Consider the following 22,003-nt stretch of genomic DNA (forward strand, 5'->3'; position numbering starts at 1 on the left):
TTAATGTAATTATAATTTTGTTGAACAAATAATTTTTTTTCTTACCATTTTTAGTAATGTGACATTTGTTGTGAATTCCTGCTGCATTTTGTTTCAGCAACAATCAACACACTCATGTTGTGAGTCACCTGCTCTAATTGACTGGTTAACAGCATGAGTTAAACTGTTTGCAGTACAGAAAAAAGGATGATAAGAAAGCACGCAATAAACCATTAATCGAGCTAAAACTAAAACTAAAATACATTTTGGAAAAACAATTAATAATTGTAATAATATATAATAATATATATATATATATAATATATAATTGTACTAGTGACCCTTTATTTCTGCATAGATTCTGTTAGGCTAATGGCACACAGGGCTGTCCATTGGTGTTTCCATACAGATATCTGGTTCATATGTCTGTAGAGGATGACACCATGCTTGTTATTGCTAATATAGGAAGAAGCCATTAGCATTAGGGTAATGAAAAATGAGGAGACTAGCCGACACATCTGTTTCCCCAGCAATGATTTGCATGATAGCTGCTGGGGGAGCATTTGGAGGAGACTAGTCACTTATTAATGACAGAGCAACTAGTCTCCTCATTTGTCATTACACTTAAAGGAGAACTAAACCCTAAAAATGAATTTGGTTAAAATGCCATATTTTATATACTGTTATTATTGCACCAGTTTAAAGTTTCAGCTTCAGTAGCAGCAATGATCCAGTACTTCAAACTTGTCACAGGGGGTCACCATCTTGGAAAGTGTCTGTGACACTCACATACTCAGTGGGCTCTGAGCAGCTGTTGAGAAGCTAAGCTTAGAGGTCGTCTCAAATTATCAAGTAGAAAATGAGGTTGGCCGGTAATATAAGCTGATGCTACAGGGCTTGTTATTAAATTCTGATGCTCGTTGCACTGGTTTCTGTGCTGCCATGTAGTAATTATCTGTATTGATTACTAATCAGCCTTATATTGTGACATTTATATTCTATGTGTACTGTATATTTTGAGTGGGTAAGTGATAGCAGCACAGAGCATGTGCAGTGAATTGGCAGAAAAGAATATAGGGAGCTACTGGGGCATCTTTGGAGACACATCTCCCCTGCTAAAGGCTGTGGTTGCCTTGGGCTGGTACAGAAGCCCAAAACATAATATATAACATTTCTAGCCTACTTCTTTAGTTAAGCTTTAGTTCTCCTTTAAGTTACAGCTGCTACTGACTGGCCATTGTTTCCATGCATGCTGATTTAATGGGACATTATCATCTCCCACTAAATAAATGTCATCTATGTGTCCACACAAGTATTGGTATTTCCCCTTGCTAAGTTGCTAAGTACGGTTCTGCCCGAAAACATGAGCAATTAGCCACCCTTGAAGCATTCATGAACAGCCTTTCTCCAAATTAGTTGTTCTTTGGTAGAATTACCCATTATACAATATGTATCTGCAACATTTTCATTTATGGTCATGTACAAGTTTAACTTGTAACTTTAGCACATCTTTAAACATCTGTTGAAAAAAAGGCACTGCAGTAATCAAGTAGGAGTGGATTTATAAATATTTTGTAAATATTTTTTAATCAAATATCTGTTTTTAGAAAGAGCTGATGCTTATTGGCAAAGGAAAGCTTAAAGTCTTGTTGTTGAAAAGAGAAAAAAACGAAAACGAGGTAAAAAGTTCAAAAGGAGGGGCTATTGCCATAAACATGAGATGTGGAGGGGTTTACAGATATGAAATATGAAAAAATGTAAGGGAGTGTAGATCTTGTTAAATTAACAGATCTTTTTTGAAATAAAGACATTCTAAGAATGTTGCTCTTTGCTGGGAGATTAAAGATAAGTCAGCCAAGTGATTCTCTGAAAGCCAAGCAGCAGCTATGATATTTAGATGAGCATGAAATGATTCTTGATAACTTTATTAGTGTTTGGATGAATGTAAAAATAACACACATATTTCTGAATTGCAGCCTCACTTTTACTGTATTAGTTATTTACCCATTTTACTTATACCGGCATCTTTACTCACTCATTCAGCTGCTACTTAATTTTTAAATGTAACCCTATCTCCACCAGTCACCCCCTTTAGCCCATATCATGCACTTTAAATGCACACTTTCCCGTGCATTTCTATTCAAGACATTAGACAGTAGGTTCTATTGTAGAATGCATCATATTTTATGGGGGGGTATGTAATTAAAATTGCAAACATTATTTAAAATGGTATTTTTGTGAATGTTTAGCGCTGCTCACCAGGGCCGGAACTAGGGGTAGGCAGAGTAGGCACGTGCCTAGGGCGCAAAGCTGGGGGGGCCTGCTCTGTCGCCTACCCCATGTCCGGTCCCGTCTCTCCCCGACTGCGGCTGGAATTGTTTGCGCAAATGCGTTTCTGCGCATGCGCACACATCAATTTGCGCATGCGCGCTTGAGAGCATTTCCGCGCATGCGCAATCAAGCGCACACTCAGCCGGCGCCGTGGCTAGCCAGGTTGCCTAGGGCCCGGCTCTGCTGCTCACAATGAAAAAACATTCTCTGGCGAATATTACATTGCTTATTATCGCTAAGCAAGGGTTAGCGTTAACACCTGCTCTCGAGTTTCTTAAATATTTTGTCAGAAAAAAATGCTTTTTAATTGTGAAATTTTATTACATACACTATGCTACAGTTGTGACATTAGTCTTGTGTTAAAGGGAATAATACGCCCATGAATAACATGTCTAAAACAATATAATATGGTAATATAAGATGTTATCTTGCAGTGGAAAATTGTTCTGTATTTACAAATTGTGCATTTTACAGTAAGAGCTATTACATAACCTATTGAATAGCATTAGTAAAGGGGCAAAGCAGGCAGGTAGCAGTTTTGGTAATTTATACAATTTAACAAATTACGACATTACAGTATTACATTTTTAAGGGGGGTTATTTATCAAAGTCCGACTTTATCTCAATATTTACTGCTACATAGTGATGGGCGAATTTATTCGCCGTTTCGAGAATTTTTTGGCGAAACGGCGCAAATTCGCCCATCACTACTGCTACAAACTCTGATCCAATCCGCTATTGTTTTTTATGCCTATTTATTATTACAATATCCCATAAATTTGCTTTACGGGAAAAAAAATCTGATTTTCAAAATTTTTTTTTTTTCATCAGATTTTTTGGGAATTTTCACCCGAAATTTCTCCCATTGACTGCAACCTCGACAGGTCTGAGATGATGGATTTTCAGATTCTGACTTTTCCATCCTTGGGGTTTAATAAATTCCAAAAAATTTGTTATTTTTAAAAGTCCGATTTAATAAAAAAAAAATCACAAATGTATTGTGATTTTTTCATTCAGAGTTTAGTAAATAACCCCCTAAAGGTTTATATGTGTTAGTCATCAAGTAACACTTTATACTAACTTGAATATCAAGAGTAAAATAAAATTGTTAAACTAGTGTATTGCAACAGGTTTTACACATTGTGGAATTTATTTGTACTTTTTTTGATTCATTGTGTGCCATACTGTACAGGGCACAACTGTTGCTAGAAAATTTCAGATATTCAGCCAATGTGATAAGCATTTATGCTATGCCGTTCCGCTCCTATTCTATTCAAATCTAGTGATCTACATTCTTTATAACTCCCACACTAACGCCCAACATTTTCAAGATAATAAATATGTTCCTTAATATGTGTGGCATGTGCATATTTTATATGAAGTTCAGTTTGAATAGAGAATCTGGTAGACATTACATTTATTTCCTTAAATATAGTATGCTTAAACCTTGTTTCCTAAATCTACTATTACTGCCAAGAGATTTTTTTTAATATTAACAGGCATTGCACTGTTTAGCATATTATATCTGAAAGCTTATTTCATATGCTAGTAGGTACTGTATGTAACTGATTTGAGTGAGAATGAAAAATTTTGGGGAAGCAATCATGCTGAAAAATGAAATTTTCTCTTCTCTTTTATAGTCCACAGGTGAAAGCAATCTATGCACTCGCAAAACTCTTGGGTATCCTGTTATTCAGCTAACATTCAAATAGTGCTTTACAGGTTTAAATATATTCAAGAGATCCATGAATGTTTAGATCATAAACATTTAAATGCTGTACATCTGCATTCTAGCCAAGTTAAGTTTTAAATACAGCAGCTGGCAGAAGCCTATATCTTACATTGCTCTCTCTCTTAAAGGACTGGAGTCCAAAACTGCACTACTACTACAGATGAGGCCTTACCAGGGACCTATAAAGAGGCATAATTATGTTTTCATCCCTTGAGTTAATGCCCTTTTTTATGCAAGACAGAACTTTATTTGCTTTAGTAGCCACAGAATGACACTGCCCAGAATTAGACAACGTGTTATCTACAAAGACCCCTAGATCCTTCTCATTTAAGGAAACTCCCAACACACATTTAGTGTATAACTTGCATTTATATTATTTTTGCCAAAGTGTTTAACCTGCATTTATCAACATTGAACCTCATTTTCCAGTTTGCTGCCCAGTTTTCCAGTTTAGACAAATCACTCTGCAAAGTGGCAGCATCCTGCATGGAACCTATAGTTCTGCACAATTTAGTATCATCTGCAAAAATAGAAAGAGTACTTTCATTGCCCACCCCCAGGTCATTAATAAACAAGTTGAAAAGCAAGGGACCTAGTACAGAGCCCTGCGGTACTCCACTAACAACACTGGTCCAATTAGAAAATGTTCCATTTACCACCACTCTTTGTAGTCTATCTTTTAGCCAGTTCTCTATCCAGGTACAAATACTATGGGGTAAATTCCCTAAGCGGCGAAAATTCGATAGCGACCACTTCGCAACACATGCCAGGTGTAAATTAGTGTTGGCTAATTTGCATATGGGGGAAGAGAAAGTTGAATGGACATATATGTTGCAGCAAATACATTACATTACACAAGCCCAGGGAAGCTTGATAAAATAATGTTCAGTAAAATTATCATCTTACTGAATTTGCGGAGTTACGTCCGTTTGCCAGAGCGAAAATTTGCCTGGTGTTAGAGTGCGAAGCAACGCTAGCGAAGTGATACCTGCGACCGTTAGGGAATCGGCGAAGTTCTGAAATGACGAATTTTCAATAACAGCTATTCAAAAAGATCCCTTTTTGAATAGCTGCACCACATTAGCAATTCGCCAGTCTCTCAGCACTATGCCAGACCTCAAAGAATCCTGAAAAATTAAGTAGAGAGGTTTGCCAATCACAGAGCTAAGCTCGCTAAATACCCTGGGATGAATACCATCTGGTACCGGACCTTTGTTTATCTTAACATGTTCTAGTGAACCATGCATCATTAGTTGTATTACTAGAATTGGTACTATTAAGAAGGAAACCTTCACTTACTGATTCCTCATTTGTGTAGACAGACGAAAAACATTTGTTCAGAATCTGTGCTTTTTTTTGTTTTCATCAACCAGCTGACCCCCCTCTGATATTAAAGGTCCCACCCCTTCCTGCTTAATTTTTTTATTATTAACATATTTAAAAAATAATTTTGGATTCTTTTTACTGCTTGCTGTAAAATAATTTTCCAATTTTAGCTTGCCTTATAGCTTTTTTGCATGATTTATTGGCTCCTTGTACCTTATAAATTATTTGGCTGTCCCAGCTAACTTGAAAGCCATAAAAGCACATCTTTTCTTACCCACCTCAACACCAACACTTCCATTGAACCAAAAAGATTTTGCTTTGCAAGGACGTTCCTTGCTTACAAGGGGAATATACTGACAAGTATATTTATTAAGCAGCATTTTAAAGACTTCCCATTTTTGTTCTGTGTTTAACCCTGTGAAAAGCAGTTCCCACTTAATATGTTGCAGAGATGCCCTTATACTAGCAGAGTTTGCACGTCTGAAATTTAGGGGCACATTTACTAAGCTCAAGGATTCGAAATAAAAAAACTTTGAATTTCGAATTTTTTTTTGGGTACTTCAACTATCGAATAGGCTACTTCGACCTTCGACTACGACCTCGATTCGTACTAAAAATCATTCGACTATTCGACCATTCGTTAGTCGAAGTACTGTCTTTTTAAAAAAAACTTCGACTACATACTTTGCCACTTTAAACCTACCGAGCTACAATGTGAGCCTATGGGAACCTTCCCCATAAGTTTTCTAAGCTATTTCTGATAGAAGAAAAATCGTTCGATCGATGGATTAAAATACTTCGAATCGAATGATCAAAGTATTTGCGGTAAATCCTTCAACTTCGATATTCAAAGTCGAAGGATTTTACTTAGAGGGTTAATTAACCCTCGATATTCGAGCCTTAGTAAATGTGCCCCTTAGTGTTTTAGTTACTCCCTTTTAGAATTGCTTCTGCAACAGAACCTCAAAGGAGACCATGTTATGATCACTATTCCCTAAATGCTCACCCACACAAATAATAGAGATGAGATCAGTATTATTAGTTATTACAAGGTCCAAAAGAGAGTTATTCCTAGTAGGTTCTTGAACGAGCTGGAATAAAAACTTTTCATTCAGCATATTTACAAACCTACTAGCTTTTTCTGTCTTGGCAACCCCATTACCCCAGTCAATGTCTGGATAATTGAAGTCACCCATAGCAACAACTTGACCCAGCTGTGAAGCCTGCTATCAACAAAATCATCTATTTTAACCTATTTAACATTTCTATACTACTATTATACTCAGACCAGTTTTTAAATGATTGTGTTTTATGTATAACTTGCTTTTTATAATACTATAGGACATATTTATAAAATATCAACCTTGGGAATCTAGATTAATTCTCAAAATTTCAATATTTTCCCAGTTATTAACACTTTTAAGACTGTCATGACAGTCTAGTGTGGTCTAGCCCCAACCTCTAGTGAGTTTTTCTGTAGCACAATTTTGTAGCAGTTTTCCCACAAATATTATCCAATGATGAAATGTGGAATTTTGACATGTATCCATACCTGCAGACAAATGTCCCTTGTCATTGCTAATCTGATACCACCAGTCTGATTAATTAATCCCTGGTGCGGTGAATTGTGCGCCAGCAAGCAAATAAACAATTCAGTAGCTCTTTTTTTTTTACTGGAACAATTCATTACAATGCACAAAAGATAGTTAAATACCAAAAAATTGCAGTCTTTAAAATGTGGTAATGATAGTTGCAGATCAGTAAAAAAAATATATAATAGAGAAAAATTCCTATATTCCTATATACTATATGACTTAATTCCTATCTCACAACATAGGTCTTTTTCCTGATAGTTCCTGGGTGCACTTCAGTTCTCATTATCTGTTCTTTGACTCCTGCCTGTCCCTGACTTCTCAAAGTTCACTGCCTGTACCGACCTTTGCCGCAACCGGGACCTTGTCGTTTGTTCTGGGTTTTGGGAGACTCTACGTGACAATTACATTCTTTCAGGGGCTAGGTTAGGTTAGGAAAATCAGCCACATTTAACATTTAAAAATTACAAAATAAAATTCTTGCTTCTTAATGGGCTTCTAATTAACACGGGTCAGTTAAACTGATTAACCAGGATCAGGCCTACCACCTCAGAACAATACAAAGCAACCAATAACTATATACTGTATACCAGTACATAGATATATATATAACAATGGCCTAAAATAATTTAGGGACAGATACATGAAAACACCAGTTTAATATGTTTGGTCTAATTCATCAGATTAGTGTTATTTTAAGTGACTGTAAGTGGAGTATGTAAATCATATGCCCATGCCATCACCTTTTTTCCTCATTAATTGTTAATGCAAATCTGTTGTGCACAACAGAGCTCCCTTCTTCAACTACAAACAAACATCCCATAGAGTACTGTATATTTTATGTGGTCACCTGGAACAAGACTACTTGGGATGTCTGCCACACAGCTTATCTCTATACATGCAAAAATGGACTTGCATTGAATGAGCAATTGCATAAGTATTATGGAAATCCTGAAAATCAATGTTGATTAACAGGGTCTTCATTAAAAATCATATCAGTCAAATTATATATTTCCACTATTGCAATAAAATATTTAAATGTCTTTCCCTCTTTAATAATCTGAGGATCTCTCTGCATTGCTCTTAAACGTTAAAACCAAGGCTGTTATGCATAGTTGTATTACTTAAGAAAGCTTTTTAAATGTCAACTTTGATGGTTAGAGTTTAATTTGATATTCTGTTTTTAAAATAATTCAGCTTTTTTGGCATTGATGTAAAAACACTTGACTTGAAGGTTAGATCTAAGATCCATTGGTAGATATGTACCGATGTTAATGTATTCAACCTTTCCCTTTGCCTTAAGCTCTGAGGCTACAGTGGGCTGTTTGCAATTTAGTCAAAATTCTGTACAAAACTTCTGTACAGAATAAAGCTATGCACAATGGTTTTGTTAAGTTCTGCATAGCACTTTGTCTATTTAAACATACTAAGCAATCAATTTAAACTTGTTATTGTCATTTGGTTTTGAAAATGTAATAAGCAATTACCTAAGTTTATTCCTTTATGTTTTTTAATTGCTACTGAGATGTTGTTCAGTGTCAGAGCTGAAGTAATCGTGCCCTCCAGAATGTTCAGTTGAATGAGGTTATAACTCAGATCTGCTCTGGAGTCCTGATTGTATTTTTTAAATATGATTTATAGAATTTAATGATATCTCAAAAACAAATGAAGCTTTACAAATCAAATGGTTTCACCTGTTTATAATATTTCCTCTCTTTCAAATCAAATCAAATGTTTTCACCTGTTTATAATATTCACTCTCTTTCAGTTGTGATCGCAAGAGGTTTATTTTATGTATCTATTTATGATGATTAGTGACTGGCTTGTTTTACATTTCTTTGTAGTGTGCTATACAAAGTTAAAAAGCCCATTATAAATTAATTATTTTACCCCCCCTTCCTTTTTCTTTTATTCCTATTAATTTATTTAGGGGGTTATTTGCTAAAATGTTATTTTCTTTCTCACTATAATTAAAGAAAAAGTCTACCAAACTCCCAAACCTGAATCCTCTTAATGCGCCAATAAAACTTCTCGAAAAAAAAATAACGTTTAATATTTCATAGAGCACAAATGTTTAATATTTCAAGGGAAAAAAAATTAAAAAAACCTCCAATGTAAAACTTCAGCATCTGGAAGTTTACAAGGCTGTGCAGATGTCTAAGTGAGCTGTCCTAGGCCAAATATAAACTATTCACTTTTTCGACTTTTTCGACTTGTTACACAATAACTATTGTTCCGTTTTTAGGGACACAATTGTTAAGAGTTAGATGGACACATAATTGTCTCTTACACAACATTTTTTGTATGGTTGCACAAAAGCTAGCATCAAAAACACTTGAAAACCTCTAAAACCACAAATCAAAGAAAGATCTTCCAGTTTTTAAAGTGACATCTGCCATTGACTTCTCCATGTTTTTGCCGGGCTTTAGCTGTAGCATTTTCATATTTGGAATTGTCGCAGTTTTATCTCATAATACATTTTAGTGTCAAAAAGCCTGATCTGAAAAAGTAACATTTTTTATATAATTGATGGAGATCACCGGCATTTAAATTTTTTCTATTCTTAAAATTAATCTTTATTATATATAGAAGACCATTGTGCATTTTGTCCCCTTATGCAATTTCTACCCTCTCTTCCCAATCTTTTATTTTATGTGTTTCTAGAAACACTTCAGGCTTATCCAAAGGATTAGCATATCAAATGTAGCCATATCAGCAAATGCCATTGTTTAGTGATGCTGTCATATATATTGAACTTGCAACTCATGGACACAGCTACTTACAGAGATGTGCTCTTTTTGATAAAACATTTTTGTTAGTCATTTTGCTTTCCTCAAGCACCAGGCAGTCTTAAACAAAATGATTCTGGATTACGTTTTATCTAAATGAGGCAGGGAAGCTTGACTTTTATTAAATGTGCCTAAGGATTTAGGCTGTTCAAATTTCTTTTCCAGGCTAACAAGTGCCAACATGAAACAGTTAGTTTAGCTGATACAATTTTTCTAAAGTGCATTAAGAAAAAAAAACTCATCTATTTTTTATTGTGGATATAATATTTGGACATGTATTTTTATGGACATATTATGGTTTGTTAATGTTTAAGTGTACCACAGTGGATATAATACACATTTTGCTTTAAATTATTATTGGCTGTGTTATTACTTTACAACGTTGTTGATGAACTACATTAACAATATATATCTCAGACTATAAAGCAGACAAATATAAATATATTACAGAATTACTGAAGCTAAAAAGATGAGTCCATGTACCATTCACCACTCTCTGGTGCTCAAAGTTAAATAGGAGAAACTATAGCCAATAGCAACTGACTTCCTAATATATAGATCAATATAATACCTAGATGAATCATTTTTTTCACTGTGTGTAGATAATGGCCATATACTTTATCCTATCTAGGTTTGACCAAACATATTGGTGTATACTTGCTTCTAGAACACTAGAACATGCTGCCAATTTATTTCTGTGCTCTAAATAACTGGATGAAGGGGCGTAACTATAGAGGAAGCAGACCCTGCGGCTGCAGCGGGACCCAGAAGATTTAGGGGGGCCCTAATTAATGAGTAATTTTAATATATATATTGGTGTAACAGGACAACCTCTGGATATTTTGGGGGCCCTAAAATTGTTTTGCTATGGGGCCCAGTTAAACCACTGCTGTTGACTAATCCTAGACAGATAAATAATTGCAGACAGTTTTTCATCAACAGTTATCAGATACTTCTGGTCATTGTATTTCATACATTAGGTAGGAACACATTTGCTGTCTTTTTGACTCATGTGCATAAATTACACAGGAATATGAGCCCAAAATAGTTAGTGCCTATCCTTACTAGTAGTTCAAAATGGGTAGAGGTATTTTGCAATATTCCTGAACTGTGGTTATAAAAAAAAGGGTTGCCTAGTATTTCTGGAAATATTGGGCCCCTAGCATGAGGCTGCTGAAATACATAAATCAAGGATGTTTAACAGTGGGTCTTGCCTTGCATATGAGCTCTAATTCTATTAAAATAGCCACTGTCCTATAACCCCTCAAGTATGATGAGGTAGGAAGACTAACAATTTGCAACTTGTTGCAGCTAGATTGATCTGGTACAACTGTAAATATTACTTTGTAATAGTTAAACATCTATGTATGGTTTTCAAGTGCACTAAGAAGTATTAAAGAGCTTTTTTCCCCCATATATTTTTTTTTCTGTGCAAAAAGTATTCAGATCAAATTTGCACAAAATATATTGAAGTCAACAGAGTTTTTTGCTGAGTCAAAGAGCATGTTCTTTGGCTACCGTGCGCCCCAGTTGTTGTTGTAGTGTTGTTACCTACAGTCAATTAAAAAATAAAACTAGGCAAATCTGTTTGCTTTTTTAACCTCTTTTCGATGTTATATGCCACTGCTCATTATACATGAAACCTGCAGAAAAGCAGACCCTGTTAATGTGGCCTGATTCAGCGGTGTAGGGACCTAAACAAAAGTGTTCAAATGTCAAATGAGTGCATATGTATTTGTCTGTCTTTAGCATAGTTTAACAATGAAATATAAAGTTGCAGTGTACATTTTTAACGTCATATTCTGTATTATAGTCCACCGTTCTAAATCTGACAGTATTATATAACTTGCCCAATACTGCACATCTATTTTTCTTTATGGTTTAACATCAAAACACATCTCACACTCACCCACCTCTGGCAAGCCTTACACATAACACATACTGTATTAATGCATTAGGCACACATGGCATGCATCTAACAACCTCACTATCTATCTATCTATCTATCTATCTATCTATCTATATATCTATCTATCTATATATCTATCTATCTATCTATAATCTATCTATCTATCTATCTATCTATCTATCTATCTATCTATCAATCATCTCTCTCTCTCTCTCTCTCTCTCTCTCTCTCTCTCTCTCTCTCTCTCTCTCTAAACAGTATACCTACTCTACATGATGTCTATATACAATACATTTGTAACGTACAGTCACTTAATTCAAATCTATTTCTTTGAGCAAACGTCAATAAACAGGCAATTTAATGTTGACAGTTTAAACTATAAAGCTTCACTGGAAATTCTGTAAAGGCTCGAGGATTTCAGCATTTCTAACCTGGAGAGCTAAAGAGGGCTTAGAAATATTTGACAGCATCAGTGATTTCAAAAAAAGCTTTAAAATAGCAAAACAGAATTACTGACACACAGCGCATTTATTCCTAGTGCTGAGTAAAAGATGTACAAATAAGTTTTCAAAGTGGTTTGAATAATAGCACACAGGCTACTTAATGGAACAGTAACACCAAAAAGTGAAAGTACTTTAAAGTAATGAAAATACAATATAGTGTTGCCCTGCACTGGTAAAACTGATATGTTTGCTTCAGAAACACGACTATAGTTCATATAAACAAGCTGCTGTGTAGCAAACGCGGAAATTGAAAAAAGGCTATATGGCACAGGTTAAATAGTGGATAACAGATAACACCATTATGTTCTACAGAGCTTATCTGCTGTGTAACCTGAGCCTTGTCTCATTTGAATGGCTGCCCTTGTTACACAGCAGCTTATTTATATAAACAATATTAGTGTTTCTGAAGCAAACACACCAGTTTTACCAGTGCAGGGCAACAGTGCATTATATTTGAATTACTTAGAAACACTTTAATTTTTTTGATGTTACTGTTCCTTTAACTGGTTGATGAAAAATTATGAAATATTAATAAAATATATAAATATTATTACACCACAGCCCTAGCTTAGATATCAGAAGTCGCAACCCTCATCAAAGTCTCTGCTGTGCCTCCTGATACTGCTTTTATGTACCAAGCAACAGATTTTTGCTTGGTTCAGAGAACAACTATCACCATGATGCAAGTGCTTAGTAAGTGAGTGCTAATGGTTGCGCTCTTCTGACCCTTAGTGCTCTTATACTTGTGCCCTGTGATTGGAAAAGTACATCTTATTACCTTGAGCCACCATTTTGTGATGTGCTGTGCTCTGTTATTGATCACCTGACCTGGAAACAATGTAGGTTCTCACAATAAAAATAACACAATAACACAGTATGTTATGTGTCAGAGTAAAAGAAACCTCTCTGACCATTCTTTGGCTGATGGAAGATATCATGAAGTAGTGCACTTGGTTTGTGTGTGAGCACAATGTCTCATATGAAGATAGACTTAAAATTACAATTTTCAATATGAGATTGTCCAATCTCACATACTACTAAAAAAACGGTTATTTTTCTATATTATCTTTTGATCACATAATGACTGCATGATCTCTATTTTATGGGGTTTATAATTTAGCGAGCAAAAAAAAAAAATTTGCTTGCGTCAAAAACGTTGAGCGTCAGCATTATTCGGACGCCCATTGACTTTAACACTGGTGTCAAAATTGACGTGAGCGTCAGAATTGACGCTGGCATCAAAATTCACGTTTCACAAATTTTACTGGAAATTTGAGAATTTTTTGGGAAAGCGAAATGGGACAAATTAGCCCATCACTAATGCTGATACTATAGTATGCCACTGGACTGATTATTTGGTCTATGGCAGTGATCCCCAACCAGTAGCTCGCGAGCAACATGTTGCTCTCCAACCCCTTGGATGTTGCTCTCAGGCTCCTCAAAGCATGTGCTTATTTTTGAATTTTAAGCTTGAAAGCAAGTTTTAATTGCATAAAAACTATTTATAGTGCCAAGTAGATCCCCTTGTTGGCTGCCTGTCAACATAGGGGCTACAACATAGGCAATCACAGCCCTTATTTGGCACCCCAAGGGACTTTTTCATGTTTGTGTTGCTCCCCAACTCTTTTTACATTTGAATGTGGCTCCCAGGTAAAAAAAGGTTGGGGACCCCTGGTCTATGGTATGTTATCACATGATATTTAAAATGCAGTTTCTGTTTGGAGACCTACAGCATATTTTCTCTTTCTAAGTTTATTTTATTACCATGTTACTATTAGCTGTTTGGGAAGTTTGGGAATTTTTTTATATTACACTGCAATAAAAGGGAATCCTCTTTACATCTTTTCTGTAATATGTTGGTGAAGTTCAATATACTGGGTCTGGAAGGGTCTTGAACCTCATAAAAAAAGCAGACATTTAAGTTAAAATGTTCAATAGGAGACATAACCATTCCACTGGATATCACATTACCTCTCGTGACCCTACCATATGTCATAACAACAGGAATATTTATACATCTACATTTACTAATGTCTGTTGTACTGTGCAAGCTGTCATCACTTAACATTACATCACAAAACAACCTCCACGGCCATTTCAACAGAACGCAAAATAATCATTTGAATATCTTTGTACATGGAGTAATTTGTTTAAAAACTAAATTTAAGGAGAAACACTATCTTTATGATTGAGTGAGCTTGACTTGATAGGAACATATTACTTAAAGAAATACAACAGGTCCCAACTCTCTAAGGACGGCTCCTAAACATTACACTACAATGAGACTGAGCAAAAATTAAATACACATGTTCGTGAAACATAATAAAAAGTTAAGAAAATACCCAATTGAAAGAAGTTATTTCAATGACCCAAAAGGATTTAAGCAAAGATTTTTTAAAAACAGCACAAAAATGGCTTCTGGAAACATTTTTAAAATGTTAAAAGGGAACTAGAAACTTGAAGAGAAGTGGTTCCTCTGAAAACAGACTAGTATCCTAATGCTGCATGGCTAAAAATAAAAAAAATCATGTTCTTCCAGCAAGCTTAAATAAGGACATTTATGGAAATAGGGCTTGCTGTACGTTTATCAGACCATGAAATCAGTTATCATCAGTTACTTTTTACGGAGAACATGTTATATGATTTTGAAACACACGCTATGAAATATGGTTGAAGTAGCAACATTTTAGCATTTAATCTGTTGAAAAACCTACTTGGCATCTCTTTTCAGTTTAATTTGAAAAACTTGTCCAGGTTTTCAGAACTGATAATGAAAATGTGTGCAACTCGGGGACATTTTAGTGTAACAGACTATATCAGTGCTTTCCAATTGGAGGCAAATAGCAAAAGAGACCTCCAATAAATGTTATGGCCCCCACGCTGCTCAAGACCACAACAATCTTCTTTGGATGACATCAACATTTTATTACAGTTTGGCCCCTGAACAAATAATAGTGTCAAACATTGGCCCAATGTATGGAAACAGTTGGGCACTGCTGCATTATTATAGTGTATATAGAGCAGTATCGTAGTGCGTAATCCTTTGAGTTTATATGCAACTTAAAGCTATATATAGCACCAATGGACGGTTTAGTTTCATGACATGATATGAGTAATATTTGTGCCTGAAAGCAGTATGTGCACGTATTTGGTGAATCATATGTAAAGAATATAAACATTTGTCTATTTTTGGCCTATAGCACATTGCACAATTTTAGCAAGTAAGCCCTCATATATAAAAAACTGAACTTGGGATTCATTCTAAACTATTTTAGGATTCTTAGGAAGACATTAAGAAATTCAGTTGAGGGGCTTCTAGGTGTTACACAAGGAATCTTTACACCACTGGAAGTTTTGATTTCATATGCAAAGGCAAATAATGATGAATTAAAGCATCCAAAGAACTAGCAATATTTTACTTCTATAGTACAGGTCTCCTTTGTTCCTTCCAATGGATATTAGCCCTATGTCTAGTAAGATACAGCCTTGTGAGCAGCCATAAACTAAATGACATGTTCCACACCTACAACTCTCCATGTCTTGTTCCTGTGCTCATACTTCAGGGTGACGCCCACATCAAGATCTTTTGATGCAAATTAAATCTTTTTTGTCTTATAGAGAATCGACTGAATGCAGTTCACAAAAAGCTAAAGAATACTTAAAACATGTCATGATGTTCTTTTGGGGTTTAATTGACATCTGATTAGCCATGTGATATTTTATAGAGACAGAGGGATTGCTTTGTAACAAGTGATACAAGATGCGAGAATTCTGTCTGACACAAAAAACTGTGTGAAAAAGCATAAAGAATAATTTGCTTAAGGACAATAACTGAACTCTGTGACCCCACCTGATTTTCCATAAAAATAATATGAGCACATAGATGTAGTATGCTATTTAGATCACTTGCAAGGATTCCAGAAATCAGCTCTCTGTAACAGTGTCTGGAAGGACTGAGGGTCACGGCATCAGTCAAATGCTTCTCTGTTTGAAAGAAATATAATACAATTGGCTTAAGTTTTCTCTCTGTTAATCAGATGTGCAGAACATTATTGTTATTTTACAAATAAAAAAACTGTCTGGTTTTGTGCCTTAAGGACATATCAGTCTCAAGTGCAAAAGGAGCCCTGGAATGCTACTTCTGGGTAGGCCAACGCATCAAGGTGCTTTGCTCCAGACAGCACATGTGCATTTACTTGAATAGACCTTTTATAACTTGCCTGCATAGGGAAAAATGAAAGAAGGAAGAGGGTAACCCACCCATGTGGTGATTTCACATAATTGGTGTCCTATTATTTATATAGCAATGGGCTGTGGTTTTAACGTTCTGCTTCAGTTGATGCATAATATCAGGTAAAAGAGATAAAATTATGTATCAACTAAAACTACTAATTACACAATAACTTGAAGCTTAGAATATCCACCTGCATTTAATGCTTTTTTTTACTTGATAAAAAATCTATAATGTCTACATCTAATAAAAGGACAAATCAATTAATAACTAGGGGCACCCTTTAAGATTGTATTCATTTAAGTGATAAATTACAAAGCTACACGGAAGTCATGACTTGACCTGCATGTAACAGAAGATATTAGAGAAATCTGAGTAAAATAAATGATGATGGCACTTGAATGTAAAACAGATGGTGCAAATTAAAGACATGTGCTTTCGAAGGGACTAGTACAGTTAATATCTGCCATTAAATACTCAATGTCATGGATACCATTGCCCATTTTTGCAGAGGAGTTAATCTGCTGTGGTGATGACAAAAAAACGAATACTAAATCATTTCTCAGATATGTAGAAAGGATTCAATGGAATAATGATTGGATAGGGCTTTTATGCCTTTGAAGAGGAAATTTACTGAATCTAATTAAACACTGCTAAAGAGGAACAATGGGAATAAGCCAGTGAAAGTACAGTTTGACACATTGCTCACAAAGATGACATTCCATAGTGATTACAGTGCAACTTATTGGTTTAGAGCAAAGGGTGGTTAGTTCTAAAATAGAACTGTAATTATACATAACTGAAAAAAGGTTACAGAAAAATCTTGAAATATCTGAAAATGTGTATTTTTACTGATATAAAAAAATGCTATTAACATTTTTACTTTGCATTAAAAAACAAACTAAATCTTGTTAAGGGCATAGGCACATTGAACATTCCCTTAAAATCTAAATTAAAATTTTGAAATCACTTTTTGTTTTATCATGTGTGTGTCATATAAAAACTCATTCACAGCCCATGTTCTTTATACTGTACTTGCAAATGGGTTGTGTCTGCAAAAATTTTTTCATGTTGCTGATTACCAGGAGACCATCATATGCTTATGCATGTTTTCCTCATATGAGGAAAAATGGTGGGGTGCTTGGAAGTTATTATCAGTGTTTTGGCTGCACCACAAATGTAGTCGGCAAAATGTTCACAAGTTGCAGTGTTGGTTTTACCAAATAAGTAGGCAAAAGGCATTGTTTTGAAAAATTCTCTTCAAACTCTTGAAGGAAGACCTCTTTAAATCAGATAAAAAAATATAACTTTTTACTTGCTAGATTAAGTCTATTAAATCTAGTTTTACTAACTACAACTTGATCACCATTACTGGGTTAAACATAATTGATTTTTCTAGAAAGGCTTTTTTTACTGATATTAAAAAAGAAGCTGCAATATGGTTTTTAACAAATATAATTACTTTTTGACATTTTATATCTACATATGGATTGTGGGGTGTGATTTTGGGGGGCTTAGTATACTTGGTCAATAATAATAATAATGGTAATATCAACGTAATATTTTAATATTAAGAGGGACATATTAAAAAATGTTTTGCTTTTTCCACAATTTAGGAAAAAGTCGCATTAGGAAATTTTCTTTAAAAAAAACACCATTTATAAAATTTAAATCTCTGATATAAAACACATACTACATAAAACCTATCATGGTTCCTGTCAAGAAGTCAGGGAGAAGTATATTTTCATCATTCAAGCAAGTTGTTAATTGATTTAATTGTTAATTGTTTTAGTTTTCTGCGATTGCTCACTTTTTCTGTAAATATTTTCACCCAGGGGAACAATTATTAATCTGCAAATCAAAGTGTGAACTTTTCTATATGTTACCCTTTTCACCAAAGTCTATTTTGCCAGGTTCTGGCTGGCGCTTAAAGATACAGCTACATTCTCAATATTATTATGTCAGTGACATCAAATCCTGTAACCAAAAAAGTAATAAAAATGGAAAAAACTCTGACATGTTTTCATTTATTCACACTTTTTTAACCATTTGAAGCTCATGCCACATTTGGTTTATTGTAGGCTCATGTCTAGGACATTAAAGGATCTCTTGTCTTTATTTTGATTCCTCGAACATTTGGCCACATCCAGTAATTTCACCAACATCACTAATAAATACATACATACAGTATGACCTACAGGTATATGTTCCCGCCATATTTAAATTGACATCAGCGTAAGTATGTTAATGAAGTTTCACTTGGATGAAAGTAACCCTAGAGAAAATTTGATAAGAAATAGGGATGGGCGAATTTCCCTAATAAGAAACTTTTGTTTCTCATTAGGGAAATTGTGAAGGTGCGCCAATGTTTATTTTTGAGACCAAGGGGCACATTTACTATGCTCGATTGAAGGATTCAAAGTAAAAAAACTTCGAATTTCGAAAGTTTTTTTTGGGTACTTCGACCATCGAATAGGCTAATTCGACTTTCGACTTCGATTCGAACGATTCAAAGTAAAAATCGTTCGACTATTCGACCATTCGATAGTCGAAGTACTGTCTCTTTAAAAAAAACTTCGACTACATACATCATTTGATTCAAAGGCTTTAATCGTTCGATCGAAGGATTTTTACTTTGATCGATCAAAGTATTTGCGGTAAATCCTTCGATATTCAAAGTCAAAGGATTTTACTTTGAGGGTCGAATATCGAGGGTTAATTAACCCTCGATATTCAACCCTTAGTAAATGTGCCCTCAAGTCTCCCATTTTGATAAATATGCCATGAAATAACGACATAGTTGCATGAAGCATTCCAAAGCAAAAAATTTGCACATACTGTAAGTAAATGTGCCTCAGAGAGAGATTCAGTACAGAAAGTTAAAAAGAAGCATAATCATTAAAAGGTCCCCAAACTCTCCATCAGAGAAAGGCCAATAACAGGCATTTTAGGGAATCAAATGTCTCAGAGTATATGTATATGCACAGTGAAGTACAATGGATGATGCACATAGATGACATCACAGCCCAGCAGTGTAGAGAAAGAGTTGATCTACAGACACCTATTAGCTCCCCTGCATAAATTACCAACAGATGATAATGATTGATGTATACTGCATGAACCTATATTATCGCTATGGCTATGCCCAGTTGGAATTAAATTAAAAACCTGAATGTGTGAAAAATATCCCTTTTTCTTCATATGGCCATGGGAACACCATATGTTTGATAGCAGCTTTCACATTGCAATTTTAGCCATTGTGCATCCAGGAGACTATGAATCTATCAAGAATCTGATTCTCAAGCAAATACATGAAAAATAAAGAAACAAATAGACGTGATTTGTGGGTGAGGGGTGTCTTGTTCTTCTTTCTCATTTGGTGTGTTCATTTTGGTAAAGTGCTACAATACACAACTAGCAAATAAAATAAAAAATCTCAGAGGTTTGTTGACTGGATTAAAGATGCCTTATTTAATGGCATCCTGTGGGAGCTAAAATTTGGATAAAACTAAAGGCCTGTCTGTGCAGTACCATTAAAATATGCATATTACTTTTCTTAGTGTATACCACTGACAGGTTTAGTAGCATTCTACAAGCTTCTGATTTTAATACAATTCAGCTATATCAATACACGTAAATCTATGTCACCACAGACTGTTTCCCATTTCATTAGAATATTTTAGAAAACGTATTTGTAACTTCACCACTTAATTGGGCCGCAGTTTCTACCAACAGGGTGTTGAATTGTTGAATCAAACATTTCTGCACTCTACACTACACTAATGGGGTGATTTATCAGTGTTTGATTCAAAAATATTTTACACCAAAACTCACTAATTCAAATTATATATTTAAATTCACAAAAACGTGAATGTCTGGTATTTATTATGCACAAATAACTCAAAAAACTTGAATGTAAAACTTCGGCATCTTAAAGGGCATGTAAAGCCAAAAAAATAAAATCCCATTTTTACTTTCTTTAAAAAGAAGCCTATCTCCAATAAACTTTAATTAAAAAATGTGTACCATTTTTATAAGAAACCTGACTGTATGCAGTGAAATTCTCCCTTCATTTACTGCTGTGGATAGGAATTGTCAGACGGTCCCTAACTGCTGAGCAGGGAAACAATCATACTTATGAACAGCAGGGGGGCCCCCGCCTTACTTACCAGCCATGCAGAACTCAAGCAGCTTTGTTTATGACAATCCCTAAGCAGCCCCGACCACACTGAGCATGTGCACTTAGTCTTAGTCTTGCAAAGATGTTTAACAAAGGTGGTGACCCCCTGTAGCCAACTTTGAAAGCATAAATTATTTGTTTGATAAGGCTTGTGGTGCAGTAAGTTCATGTTTATATTTAGTATACAAAATACAGCATTTCTAGCCTTATTCTATTTTATACTTTACATGCCCTTTAAGTAAAACCAATTTAAAGATTAAATAAAACCAATACAATTGTTTTGCTTCAAATAAGGATTAATTCTATCTTAGTTAAAGGGCATGTAAAGAAAAAAGAACAGAAAACTACTTCCTGCTTTGCAGCTCTCTTGGTTTCCACTGATTGGTAACCAGGCAGTAACCAATCAGTGGCTTGAGGGGGGGGCACATGAGCCATGACTGTTTGCTTTTGAATCTGAACTGAATGCTAAGGATCAATTGCAAACTCACTGAACAGTTATGTCCTATGTGCCCCCCCTTAAAGTCGTTGACTAACTCAGAGTTAGAGAGCTGCAAAGCAGGAGGTCGTATTCTGTTATGTTATGTTATATTAGACATCCAGTCACTCCAGCCTTTGTAGATTACATGATTAAAATGAATTGATTGATTAAGAGTCTTTAGGAGATGGCCTTCCCATAATTTGGAGCTTTCTGTATATTGGCTTTCTGGATAATGGATTGCATACCTTTATTTGCATATAAAGAGGCTGCACTGTGAGTGTATTGACAAATACAGTATTTCTCTTATGATATTTCACACATGACTTGGGAAATGCAATGAAGGTTTTTGGCCAATTTTGTAATTAAAACAAATAGCATAATTAGAGCAAAGTGCTCATTTCAGAAGTATAATGCATCATCTAAACTAGAAATTTATACCACTTGTATCTTTTTTCATGGGCAATTCTTACACGGAGTTTGATCAAATAAATCTAGAAGAAAAATCAATTTTCATTGTACCACAGTTTCACTGTTTAATGGATCTGTAACACATTTAAAATTAATGCTTTTTGTGCATGATTTACTAAGCATCGGGATTTCATACACTTTTTTTACTTGCTGCTTTTTGTAAATAAACTGAATGAAATACTTGTTTATTTACTATGTTTTATGTAAATACACAGAAATGAAATGTCTATTATTAGCTTTTTTTCTTAATAATAATTCTTCAGCCCTATGCGTAAAATGCAACGTGGCCTTGGGAAATCTCCTATTATAGGGGTCCAGCACAACTTTACTTAACAGTTACCCAGGAGACTGATGCTTATTTTTATACATTTTTATACACCCCCAGTCATGCAGGCTTATGAAAAGTCAGATTTTAGTGATTTTAGAGGCTTTTGAAACCTCAACTAAACTGACATATAGTGATGGACAAAAAAATTCACCAAAGA

The sequence above is a fragment of the Xenopus laevis genome, chromosome 1S, assembly GCF_017654675.1.
Source record: "Xenopus laevis strain J_2021 chromosome 1S, Xenopus_laevis_v10.1, whole genome shotgun sequence".
NCBI classification, from domain to species: domain Eukaryota; kingdom Metazoa; phylum Chordata; class Amphibia; order Anura; family Pipidae; genus Xenopus; species Xenopus laevis.